This window comes from Geotrypetes seraphini, chromosome 1, assembly GCF_902459505.1.
Source record: "Geotrypetes seraphini chromosome 1, aGeoSer1.1, whole genome shotgun sequence".
Lineage (NCBI taxonomy): Eukaryota > Metazoa > Chordata > Amphibia > Gymnophiona > Dermophiidae > Geotrypetes > Geotrypetes seraphini.
The window spans coordinates 137772931-137786543 of NC_047084.1; positions in this window are offsets into that span (position 1 = coordinate 137772931).

A 13613-nucleotide genomic window follows, 5' to 3' on the forward strand; every position below is an offset into this window, starting at 1 on the left:
GGGCCGTATTGGGGTGGAGGATGATATCTTCTTTCTTAAAGGTCCCTCGGTCACAAGAGGGCATCCGCTGAAAATCAAGGGTGGGAAATTTCATGGCGACGCCAGGAAGTTCTTCTTCACCGAAAGGGTGGTCGATCGTTGGAATGAACTTCCACTTCAGGTGATTCAGGCCAGCAGCGTGCCAGATTTTAAAAGGAAATGGGATACACATGTGGGATCTCTAGGGGGGTAAATTCAAGGGGGTGGGGTCGTTAGAGTGGGCAGACTTGATGGGCTGTGTCCCTTTTCTGCCGTCATCTTCTATGTTTCTATGTTTCTATGATGAGGATCGGTGAAGAGGGTACTGTGCTGTTCAATTACTCTATCATGCATAAAAAATTTGACCATGTCACTCCTCTCCTTCGCAAAGCACATTGGCTACCTATCACTCATCGCCTCTCCTATAAAATACTCCTCCTCACCTTTAAAACAAAAAACTCTAACCAATCGGCGTTCATAGATAAACTTCGGATCCCTTACTCATCATCTAAGACTCTCCGATCTAATAATCAAAATCTACTCTCAATAGCGTCAATACAGGAACTGTTTTACGATACTACTTGCAAATCCATTTTCTCAGTCACCGCCCCCTCTCTGTGGAATGCGCTCCCATTAGATTTCGATTAGAGAACTCGCTTGGAAAATTGAAAACCAAACTTAAAAGTTTCCTCTTTAAAGATGCCTTTACTCTTTAGTATCAGTTTCCATTTCTTAATCCCTTGATTTTAGTGAAGCTTTGAAACATCTAATGCTTCCTCTGAAGTGATTTCCATCCTAATGTTTTTGCCACTCCCCATTTACCGTCCCTTTTTTATTAATTTTACTTTGATGTATTTTAAGTTCAATTTCTTTATTGAATTTTTATATATTACAAAGGCAGTGCAAATGCAAAAAAACAGAGGACATGTATCAAGGGACACTAAGCAAGAGAAGTGACAAGCAATACAGTGCACCAAAATGAAATCAATCTCTAGACAAGTAAGCAAGAGACTGTAATCACTAATACTGAATCAGAACATAATACATACCGCTAGAAAGGTAAGGACGAAAGAAGAGAGAAAGAAAGAGAGAGAGAGAGGAAAGAAAGGGTGAGAAGTGAAAAGGAAGGAAGAAAGAAAGAAAAGAAGAAGAAGACAGGAGTGTCTACCCAGTAGAGTGAACATACTGATCAAGAAATTTCCATGGAGATAAAGGACATGTCTTACCCGAGGACAGTTTGGACAAACATTTATTTTCATAGGCATAGGATTCATATTTATGGTATATGCTTAGAGAGTTCCACCAAAAGGTATAATCCAACAGTGAGGTGGATTTCAATGGCAGTCACCAGCATAGAAACATAGAAAAAAGCGGCAGAAAAGGGCTATAGCCCACCAAGTCTGCCCATTCCAAGTATCCCCCCCTGATATCCCCTTTACTCCCTTAAAGATCCCATGCGAGTATCCCATTTTTTCTTAAAATCTGTCACGCTGCTGGCCGTTATCACCTGGAGTGGGAGTCTGTTCCAATGATCCACCACTCTTTCGGTGAAGAAGTACTTCCTGGAGTCGCCATGAAACTTCCCTCCCCTGATTTTCAGCAGGTGCCCTCTGGTGGTTGAGGGTCCTATGAGCCAGAAGATATCATCTTCTGACTCAATGCGTCCCGTGATGTACTTATACGTTTCAATCATATCTCCCCGTTCTCTTCTTTCCTCAAGTGAGTACAGCCGCAATTTCTTTAGTCTTTCTTCATACGTGAGATCCTTGAGCCCCATGACCATCCTGGTGGCCGTTCGCTTAACCGACTCGATCCTCAGTACGTCCTTTCGGTAGTGTGGTCTCCAAAACTGAACACAGTACTCCAAGTGGGGCCTCACCATGGCTCTGTACAACGGCATCATAACTTCAGGTCTCCTGCTGACGAAACTTCTGCGGATACATCCTGGAGGAAGCACAGGAAGGGTGCCCTGGAGGAAGCCTTCTCCACTTGATTGGCAACCTTCATGTCCTCGCTAATGATCACCCCTAGATCGCGTTCCGCCGTGGTCCTAACCAAGGTCTCACCATTTAGTACATAAGTTCTACGCGGGTTTCTTTTGCCCAGGTGCATTACCTTGCATTTTTTAGCATTGAAGCCTAGCTGCCAAGTATTTGACCATTGTTCCAGTAGCAGTAGGTCGTGTGTCATATTATCAGGTAATAAGCATCTGCCTACTATGTTGCAAAGTTTGTCGTCGTCGGCGAACAGTGATACCCTTCCTCTAAGTCCTTGCGTCATATCTCTTATGAATAAGTTGAATAGAATCGGGCCCAGGACCGATCCCTGCGGCACTCCATTGATCACGTCCGATGCTTCAGATGGGGTACCGTTCACCACCACCCTCTGAAGTCTACCGCTCAGCCAATCTCCAATCCATGTAGTTAGAGTGTTTCCTAATCCTATCGATTTCAGCTTGTTCAGCAATCTTCGATGAGGGACGCTATCAAATGCCTTACTGAAGTTCAAATATACCACGTCCAGTGACTCTCCGGCGTCCAATTGTCTAGTAACCCAGTCAAAAAAGCAAATCAGATTAGATTGGCAGGATCTGCCCCGGGTGAACCCATGTTGGTGTGGATCATGCAGTTTTTCTTCATCTAGGATTGTGTCAATATTCTGTTTGATCAGTGTTTCCATCAGTTTACACACTATAGACGTGAGACTCACTGGTCTGTAGTTTGCTGTCTCTGTCCTGCAGCCCTTTTTGTGGAGTGGGATTACGTTGGCGGTTTTCCAGTCCAATGGGACCCTTCCTGTGCTTAGGGAAAGATTGAAAAGAACAGATAATGGTTCTGCCAGGACTTCCCTTAACTCCCTGAGCATTCTGGGATGTAGGTTATCTGGTCCCATGGCTTTATTTACTTTGTCTTGATAGTTCGCTATAGACACTACTGGGCGTAAATTCAAAATCTTGAAACGGGTCTTTCCGGTTATCTCCCGTCTGCAGCTGTGGACCAGCTCCCGGCGCTTCGCGGGTGAACACTGAACAGAAGTATTGGTTTAGTAATTCTGCCTTCTTAGAGTCTGATTCTGCAAAGTTACCGTCCGATTACTTCAAGCGTACTATCCCATCTTTGTTTTTTTTTTCTGTCGCTAATATAGCTGAAGAAAGATTTATCCCCTTTCTTAATTTTCCGTGCTAGCTCTTCCTCCATTCGGAGTTTGGCCTCTCTGACTGCTGTTTTGACAGCTTTAGATCTGTCTAGATAGTCCTCTTTTGCCCCCTCTCTGCCTAAATGTTTGTAGGCGATAAATGCGTCTTTTTTCTGTTTAACTAGGTCTGAAATTTCTTTACTGAACCATTGGGGTCCTTTGTTTCTCCTGCGTTTACTTACAGTCTTTATGTATCGGTCTGTTGCTTCGTGTAGTATGGACTTCAGAGACGACCACATATCCTCCACATTATCAGTTTTTGCTTGTTTATGTAGCTCCTCATGGACGAAATCTCCCATGCGGTTAAAGTCTGTGCCTCTAAAGTTGAGAACCCTTGTTGTGGTGTTTGTTTTCGGGAATCCTTTCTTGAGATTGAGCCATACCATATTATAGAAACATAGAAACATAGAAAGATGATGGCAGATAAGGGCCATAGCCCATCAAGTCTGCCCACACCATTTACCCACCCTCTTAAGTCTACTGACCCCTAAAGTACAATAATTGTACTGTCATTCTACTGACCCGCCAATTCAAGTCCTAGTGACCCTATCCCTTGGCATGACCTCGTAGGGATCCCACATAGGTATCCCATTTGTTCTTGAAGTCTGGGATGCTGCGTGCCTCGACCACCTGCACTGGAAGCTTGTTCCAATGCTCAATCACTCTCTCCGTGAAGAAGTACTTCCTGGCGTCTCCACGAAACTTCCCTCCCTTGAGTTTGAGCGGATGTCCTCTTGTGGTCGAGGGTCCCTTGAGAAGAAAGATATCCTCTTCCACCTCGACCCGTCCCGTGATGTACTTAAAAGTCTCAATCATGTCTCCCCTCTCCCTACGCTCTTCGAGAGTATAGAGCTGCAATTTGCTCAGTCTTTCTTCGTACGGGAGACCCTTTAGCCCCGAGACCAACCTGGTGGCCATCCGCTGAACCGATTCAATTCTGAGCACATCCTTACGGTAATGTGGCCTCCAGAATTGCACACAGTATTCCAGATGAGGTCTCACCATGGCTCTGTACAATGGCATCATGACTTCAGGTTTCCTGTTGACGAAGCTTCTCTTGATACAACCTATCATCTGCCGTGCTTTAGATGAAGCCTTCTCCACCTGAGTGGCTGCCTTCAAGTCAGCACTGATGATCACTCCCAAGTCTCGCTGGAGGCCAGTGTTTCTCCTACTGAAACTTCCGTGACGCTGTCTCCGTTGGTGAGAACTAGGTCTAGTAACGCCTTGTCCCTGGTGGGTTCCAATACCAATTGCTTGAGACGTGCGCCCTTTATGGAGTTTAATATTCTTTTGCTGCTACCCGTAGTCGTGGAGAGAGTGTCCCAATCTGCATCTGGCATGTTGAAGTCTCCTAGCATTACAGAGTCCCCGTGCAGTGTGATGTTCTCTATGTCCTCGATTAATTCCATGTCTTTGTCCTCCTGTTGCCTGGGAGGTCTATATATCACACCAAGGTATAGGCATCTTTCATTCCCTCTGGCCAGATTCACCCAGAGGGATTCCCCGGTGTATCTAACATCTGTGATTCTGGTGGTTTTGATGCTTTCCTTAGTGTATAGCGCTACTCCTCCTCCCAATTTACCCACTCGGTCGCAACGAAGTAGGTTGTACCCTGGTATAACCATATCCCACCCATGCGATTCCGTGAACCAGGTTTCGGATATCGCTATCACGTCAAGATCGGCGTTAGTTATCTCAGTTTCTAATTCTAGAATTTTATTACCCAGGCTGTGCGCATTAACATACACAGCCCTCCATTTCTGTGAAGAGTTTATTTTATGAGTTGGTGTGGCTCCTAAATTATCAATGATATTTCTCCCTGAATTAATGTGAATGTCATTGGTACTTACCTTAGACTTGGTAGTGTGAGTGCGACTTGCCTCCTCAGGGTGGTTTCTTACTGCTCTGGGATATAAGTATGTACCCTCCTCCAACTTACCTAGTTTAAAGCCCTATGGAGTAGGCGGGCCAATCGATGTCCAAATACGTTTCTACCTCTTCTGGTTAGGTGGAGTCCGTCTGGTCCTTGTAGTCCCTGGAGCGTCTCGCCGTGGTTTAGGAATCCAAAGTTCATTTCTCTGCACCATTCTCGGAGCCATTCGTTAGTCCGTTGAATACGCTCTTCTCTAGCTCTGCCTTTGTTTCTTACTGGAAGAATTGATGAAAAGACCACCTGTGCTCCTATCTGCTTCAACTTCTTTCCCAGCGCTCCAAAATCTCTGGGTATGTTCTCTGTGGTATTCCTCGCAGTGTCGTTTGTGCCTACATGGATGAGAAACATGGGAAAATGATCATTAGGTTTTAGAATTTTGTCTAGGTTAGTGGTAATATCCTGGATCTTGGCTCCAGGGAGACAGCAGACCTCTCTTGACTGCAAATTAGGCCTGCATATTGGTCCCTCGGTGCCCCTTAGCATGGAGTCACCAATGACTACCACTCTTCGTTCCTTCCGACGGGGCTGGTCTGCGTGCTCTGGAAATGATGTTGTGAGCTGGACATCCTCTTGAGCCTCTTCTGATATTACCTCGGTGGCTCCTTCCTGTAGGATCTGAAATCTATTTCTCAGAGTTAGCTGTGGTAGTGATGAACTGCTATCCTGTTGAAGAGAAAAAGAAGAGAGTGAGAATGAGTTGGGTTTGTTTCACTTGCCTGTAGAGGAGGTTACTAGCTGCCAGGGGCCTGCTTCTCCAATCATCTCCTGTACTCCAATCGTTGTGTTTAGCGCTGTAGGTTTGGGCGTGTCGAGGATGGACCTGTCGTGGGCTCTCTCTGTGATGTGCGACAGTTCCAGGATAGCGTCTATGAGTTTGGCTGGACATTTCGACAAAGCAAAGCAGGGGTGTTGAGATCGAAGAATGATAACATCCATGGATATATCAGTGGAGCAAGAGGTGATAGATTGAACTGTAGCCCAAATGCGAGACCAGAAGGAGTGGACCTCAGGACAAGAGAACAGCATATGGTCCAAAGTACCAGATTCTTTCAAACAGTTTCAACATAAGGAATCCGACTTTAGCTTGGCTTTCCACATGCGAAATGGGGTCCAGACTGCATTCCACATGGCAAAAAACAAGGACTGTGAGACCCTGGAGGACATTAAAGGCCGATTTGTCGAGGACCAAAAAAGATCCCAGTCAACACCTGAGAGCGGGATTGATATCACTGCATTCCAGTGTTGCATAGAATGATGAGAAAAGGTGAAGGAGTGATCTCTTAAAACAGCATAAAAAAGAGAGATCGCCTTTCCTCCTAATAGAGAACAGTTTAGACCAGTGACGTAGAGTAGAATTGGAGTCCTTGATATGTTCATTTGGACTTTGATGTATTTTAAAGCAATCTTTCCCTCCCCTACTTTCCTTCTGTTTCATGTACGTTAACCTAAATTCGTCTAGGATTTTTTTCATATTTGCTTTTATTTATTTATTTTAATTGGGGTTTTTTTTGCAAATTTTTATATTGTACTCCGTTTAGACACTTATTTTGATAGACGGTATATCAAAAATAAAGAAACTTGAAACTTGATAATGTAATAGCTCTAAGAGGCCCCATGATCCCTTTCCAATCGAGATTCGGATGCTTCTCCCCATCAGCCATTTGAATCAAATTAATCTGCTTGAAATTTGTTCTGGGAGTAGCTCAATCATAAGAACATAAGAACATAAGCAATGCCTCCGCTGGGTCAGACCTGTGGTCCATCGTGCCCAATAGTCCGCTCACGCAGCGGCCCAACAGGTCCAGGACCTGTGCAGTAATCCTCTATCTATACCCCTCTATCCCCTTTTCCAGCAGGAAATTGTCCAATCCTTTCTTGAACCCCAGTACCCTACTCTGCCCTATTACGTCCTCTGGAAGCGCATTCCAGATGTCCACCACACGTTGGGTAAAGAAGAACTTCCTAGCATTGGTTTTGAATCTGTCCCCTGTCAGTTTTTCCGAATGCCCTCTTGTTCTCTTATTTTTTGAAAGTTTGAAGAATCTGTCCCTCTCTACTCTCTCTATGCCCTTCATGATCTTGTAAGTCTCTATTATATCCCCTCTAAGTCTCCTCCAGGGAAAAGAGTCCCAGTTTCTCCAATCTTTCTCTATCTGTCTCTCTCTATTTCTGTCTCTCTCTCTTTCTTTCTATCTCTCTTTCTATATATTTCTCTCTGTCTCCATTTCTCTCTCTCTTTCTGTCCCTCTCTACTCTCTCTATGCCCTTCATGATCTTGTAAGTCTCTATTATATCCCCTCTAAGTCTCCTCCAGGGAAAAGAGTCCCAGTTTCTCCAATCTTTCTCTATCTGTCTCTCTCTATTTCTGTCTCTTTCTCTCTTTCTTTCTTTCTTTCTCTCTCTCTTTCTATATATTTCTCTCTGTCTCCATTTCTCTCTCTCTTTCTGTCCCTCTCTACTCTCTCTATGCCCTTCATGATCTTGTAAGTCTCTATTATATCCCCTCTAAGTCTCCTCTTCTCCAGGGAAAAGAGTCTCAGTTTCTCCAATCTCTCAGCGTATGAAAAGGTTTCCATCCCCTTTTTCAGACGTGTCGTTCTCCTCTGAACCCTCTCGAGTAGCGTCATATCCTTCTTAAGGTACGGCGACCAATATCGGGCGCAGTACTCCAGATGCAGGCGCACCATCGCCCGATACAACGGCAGGATAACTTCTTTCGTTCTGGGAGTAATACCCTTCTTGATTATACCTAGCATTTTATTCGCTCTCTTAACGGCCGCTACGCACTGTGCCGTCGGCTTCATTGTCTGGGTCTCCATATTCCCTTTTCAAACTATTGTTTCTGGGTTAGGACTGTGCAGTCTGGTGTTTTTCAAACTGTTTGCGCATCGCTGTTTTATATACATTTTTTTAAATAATCACTATGGGCTCCTTTTACGCTTTAGCGGCTTTATCGCACGTGACTTTTTATCACGCGCTAACCCCCGCGCTAGCCGAAAAACTACTGCCTGCTCAAGAGGAGGCGGGTAGCAGCTAGCGCGGCCGGAAAATTAGCGCGCACTATTACGCGCGTTTAACCGCTAACGCGGCTTCGTAAAAGGAGCCCTATCTGTGTATGCACTGTTCACTTTAATTGCACAAAGGAAGGCTGTATGATGGTGCACTGTACTGAGCTGTATCTCGTACACGGGTAGAAGTATTGAACGTTCTTACGTTTGCCTGACTAATCAATCCACACTGAGGACTTCAAACGAAATTTATTGATATTATTTGTCAGTGTAAGCGCATCACAGCTTGTTTTACGGTCACACTTCAGAACTTTTGTTCCTACTGCTCTGGATCGGTAGCATGGAATCTTGTTCTCACTGGAGGTTCTGGAATCTTTTGTTACTCTTTGGGATTCTGGAATCTTGCTATTCTTTGAGATGCTGGAATGTTGCTACTCTTTGGGTTTTGGCCAGGTACTAGGGACCTGGATTGGTCAACGTGAGAACATCTTACATGTGCCAAGTACAGGACCATGAAGCCATTGTAACATCAGTGATGAGGTTGGCTCTGAGGCACTGTGGAATGAGGCATTATGACATCACAATCTCAGCTCTGGAATGTTGCTATTCTTTGGGGTTCCGGAATCTTGCTATTCTTTGAGATGCTGGAATGTTGCTACTCCTTGAGTTTGGCCAGGTTCTAGGGATCTGGATTGGCCACCGTGAGAACAAGCTACTGGCCTTAATGGACCATTGGTCTGACCCAGTATAGCTGTTCTTATGCTCTTACGTGTGCCAAGTATAGGACAATGAAGCCATTGTAACATCACCGATGAGGTTGGCTCTGAGGCATTATGACATCACAATCTCAGCTTTGGAATGTTGCTCTCATTGGGGTTCCGGAATCTTGCTATTCTTTGAGATGCTGGAATGTTGCTACTCTTTGGGTTTTGGCCAGGTACTAGGGACCTGGATTGGTCAACGTGAGAACATCTTACATGTGCCAAGTACAGGACCATGAAGCCATTGTAACATCAGTGATGAGGTTGGCTCTGAGGCACTGTGGAATGAGGCATTATGACATCACAATCTCAGCTCTGAAATGTTGCTCTCATTGGGGTTAGAACATAAGAACATAAGAATTGCCGCTGCTGGGTCAGACCAGTGGTCCATCGTGCCCAGCAGTCCGCTCATGCGTCGGCCCCCAGGTCAAAGACCAGTGCTCTAACTGAGTCCAGGCTTACCTGCGTACATTCCGGTTCAGCAGGAACTTGTCTAACTTTGTCTTGAATCCCTGGAGGGTGTTTTCCCCTACAACAGACTCTGGAAGAATGTTCGAGTTTTCCACCACTCTCTGGGTGAAAAAAAACTTCCTCACGTTTGTACGGAATCTATTTCCTGTTAACTTTAGAGAGTGCCCTCTCGTTTCCTCTACCTTGGAGAGGGTGAACATCCTGTCTTTATCTACTACGTCTATTCCCTTCATTATCTTGAGCGTTCTGATCAAGTCCTCTCTCAGTCTCCTCTTTTCAAGGGAGAAGAGGCCCAGTTTCTCTAATCTCTCACTGTGTGGCAACTTCTCCAGCCCCTTATTCATTTTAGTCGCTCTTCTCTGGGCCCTTTCGAGTAGTACCTTGTCCTTCTTCATGTACAGCAACCAGTGCTGGACACAGTACTCCAGATGAAGGCGTACCATGGTCCAATATAGCGGCATGATAAACTTCTCTGATCTGTTCATGATCCCCTTCTTAATCATTCCTAGCATTTTGTTTGCCCTTTTCGCCGCCACCGCACATTGTGAGGACGGCTTCATCGACTTGTCGACAAGTACTCCCAAGTCTCTTTCCTGGGGGGTCTCTCCATATACTGCGCCGGACATCCTATATTCGTGTGTGAGATTTTTGTTACCGACATGCATCACCTTACACTTATCCACGTTGAACCTCATTTGCCATGTCACTGCCCATTTCTAGAGCGTGGTTAAAGATTTGCTTCGAGCTGAGTCAGTCCAGCGGATGGCCACTAGAATGGTCTCCGGACTCAAGGGTCTCTCATACGAAGAAAGACTGGGCAAATTGCAGCTCTATACTCTAGAAGAGACATTTAAGTACGTCACAGGTCGTGTCGAGGTGGAAAATGACATATTCTTTCCCAAGGGACCCTCGGTCACAAGGGGGCACCCGCTCAAACTCAGAGGAGGGAAATTTAGTGGTGACACCAGGAAGTATTTCTTCACAGAAAGGGTGGTGGATCAGTGGAACAAACTTCCGGAGCAGGTGATCAGAGCCACCAGCGTGCTCGACTTTAAGAATAAATGGGACATCCACGTGGGATCCCTGCGAGGGTCGAGTTAAGGAGCTGGGTCATTAGCACTCAGACTTAATGGGGTGGGTCAGTAGAGTGGGCAGACTTGGTGGGCTGTAGCCCTTTTCTGCCGTCATCTTTCTATGTTTCTATGTTTCTATGTTATGTGACGTTGCAGATCTTTGCAATCCCCCTGTGTCTTCACTACTCTGAATAACTTAGTATCGTCTGCAAATTTAATCACCTCACTCGTCGTACCAATTTCCAGATTGTTTATAAATATGTTGAAGAGTACGGGTCCAAGCACCGAGCCCTGCGGTATCCCACTGGTGGCACTCTTCCAGTCCGAGTATTGTCCATTTACCTCCACTCTCTGTTTCTTATCCGCAAGCCAGTTTTTAATCCACATGAGTATTTCATCTTCGATTCCATGGCTTGATATTCTTTGAGATGCTGGAATGTTGCTACTCCTTGGGTTTTGGCCAGGTACTAGTGACCTGGATTGGCCACCGTGGGAACGGGCTACTGGGCTTGATGGACCATTGGTCCGAGCCAGTATGGCTATTCTTATATTCTTATGAAGAGACTGAGAATTACAGGCCAGTTAGTCTGACCTGAGTGATGTGTAAACTAATGGAAATGCTTCTTAAGCGGAGGACATAAATTCAGCGCCAGAGCTCAGTCATAGTCCATCATGGAAAATTTTCTGTGATATCTTCATGAATTCATAATCCACTTTGATCATTTCTGAAAGCGTCAAAGGTTTAAGGGATACGTTTGAAAAGTTACTAAAGCAAACTATTGTAAATCTTACCTCGCAAACACTTGCCTGAGTTTTGCAGCTTTTTATATTCCTTACACTACGGAGAAAAACCATCTAACAAGAGGCTTAATTTTGGGAGGAACTTTAATTAATTACTGCAAGCAATCAAGTTGACAAATAATTATAAAAGTATTTAAATTGAAATGAAATTAAATATATGAATAAAAGACATAATATACTGGAAGAAAAAAGGGTTTCCTATTAATTAATTTGAAGTCAATATCTGAAAAGTCCCTCGTTATGCATCAAACAGAGGCATTTTTTAAACCTTTTATTGGCTACGCATAGTTTCTTTAATTTGATGAAGGTGACACAAGAATAAAACCTATAAAGGCAGGTTTTTTAATGCGGTGCCAGCTGCCCTATCCATATTTCAAGTAGAGGATGTGACACATTTCCAAACTTTTTGCGGTTTTATTAAATTGGGAATCTTGTTCTATTTCACCCTTACCTTTAACACTATCCAGAAATTAATATAGTAAAATGATCATAGGCTTTCGGTCTTTGAAAAAATTTCTGTAAAATTTGGCACTTACTGCATGGTAAGTGGATAAATTATTGCATGGTAAGCAGGGCCGCTTTCAGACATGCTGGGGCCCAAGGCAGAAATGAAGGAGGGGCCTGTAATCCCCCCTCCTCTTCGCCCTCCCCCCAATATCCCCACCTCCCATTACTACCACACATTCAAAAACTTTAAGGGCTCCTTTTACGATTATCGCGCGCGACTTTTAATCACGCGCTAACCCCCGTGCTAGCCGGAAAACTACCGCCTGCTCAAGAGGAGGCGGTAGCGGCTAGTGCGGCCTGCAGTTTAGTGCACGCTATTACGGGTGTTAAACCGCTACTGTGGCTTCATAAAAGGAGCCCTGAATGACTTCTTTACGCACAAAACGCAGACAGACCTGTGCCAAATACAGAACAAGGGATCACAAATAGAAATTGAACTGGGAACTAGAGAATGACACGGTGGCAAAATTCATCACCATTCCCGTCCCCGCGGATAACTGCGGGAAACCATCTTCATGTCATTCTTTAAGGAAAGATCAGAGTATGAATGGCCACAACCACTGACCCACAAGCTTTGCTTTGAAGAATGCTGGTAGAGAAGGACTGAGGTTGAAACAGACACTGAAGAATGACAGTCTCTGGTATCCAGAGCAGATATTGTGATGTCATAATGCCTCAATCCACCAGTGCCTAAGAGCCAATCACATCAGTGATGTCACAATGGCTTCATTATCCTTGGCTCACATAAGAATCAGAGTATGAATGGCCACAACCACTGACCCGCAAGCTTTGCTTTGAAGAATGCTGAGATTGAGCAGCAACATTCCAGAACAGATCTTGTGATGTCATAATGCCTCATTCCACCAGTGCCTAAGAGCCAATCACATCAGTGATGTCACAATGGCTTCATTATCCTTGGCTCCCATAAGAATCAGAGTACGAATGGCCACAACCACTGACCCGCAAGCTTTGCTTTGAAGAATGCTGGTGTAGAAGGACTGAGGCTGAAATAGACACTAGAAAATGACATGGGATTATTTCCCACAGTTATCTGCGAGGATGGGAACGGTGATGAATTTTGTCACCGTGCCATTCTCTACTGGGAACCCCAATAAATTAAACTCAGCAAGTATTACAACACTGGAGAAATAAAACCAGATATGCACTTCTTTCTGTAATGAACACACAGGGAGCACAGGCCCAGGTCCACCCAAAATTAGCCATCTCTCTTGCTGTGGCTGGTGGGAATTCCGAAACCCTGCCAGTTGAAGACCACCTCCTCCAGGCTGGCAGCCAGTAATCTCCAAACTCTGCAGCTGGCAGCAGAGTCTCTGAGCTGCCAGCAGCTGCAGAGCTTGAAACGTTCTGGCTGCCAAACTAGAGGACGAGATCTTCTGCCGGCAGGGCTTTGGGTAGCCCACCAACTTAGGTATTCATGTTTTGCATTTGGTAGGAGGCATGGGGCATGTGGGAAGAAAATGTAGTGCCCACCATTTTATTGGACTAATACATTTCTCGATTAGCTTTCAGAGGTCAAAACCTCTTTCTTCAGGTCAGTAAAGTATACTACTGTTACAGTATCCTGCCCTAACCTGAGGAAGGGGGTTTGGCCTCTGAATTTGTCAAAAATGTATTAAATTTAGTCCATTAAAAGGATCACTTTATTTCCATTTTTTATTTATAAATGTTGTTCAACACAGCTACAATAATACTCTCTCTCTTCCCCACTTCCTTCCAGCGTCTGCTCTCCTCTCTCGCTCTCCCCGCCCACTTCCGTCCAGCATCTGCCTCCCTCTTTCTCCACCTAAAGTGCCACGCAACCTCTTCCCCTCGTCGAGCCATT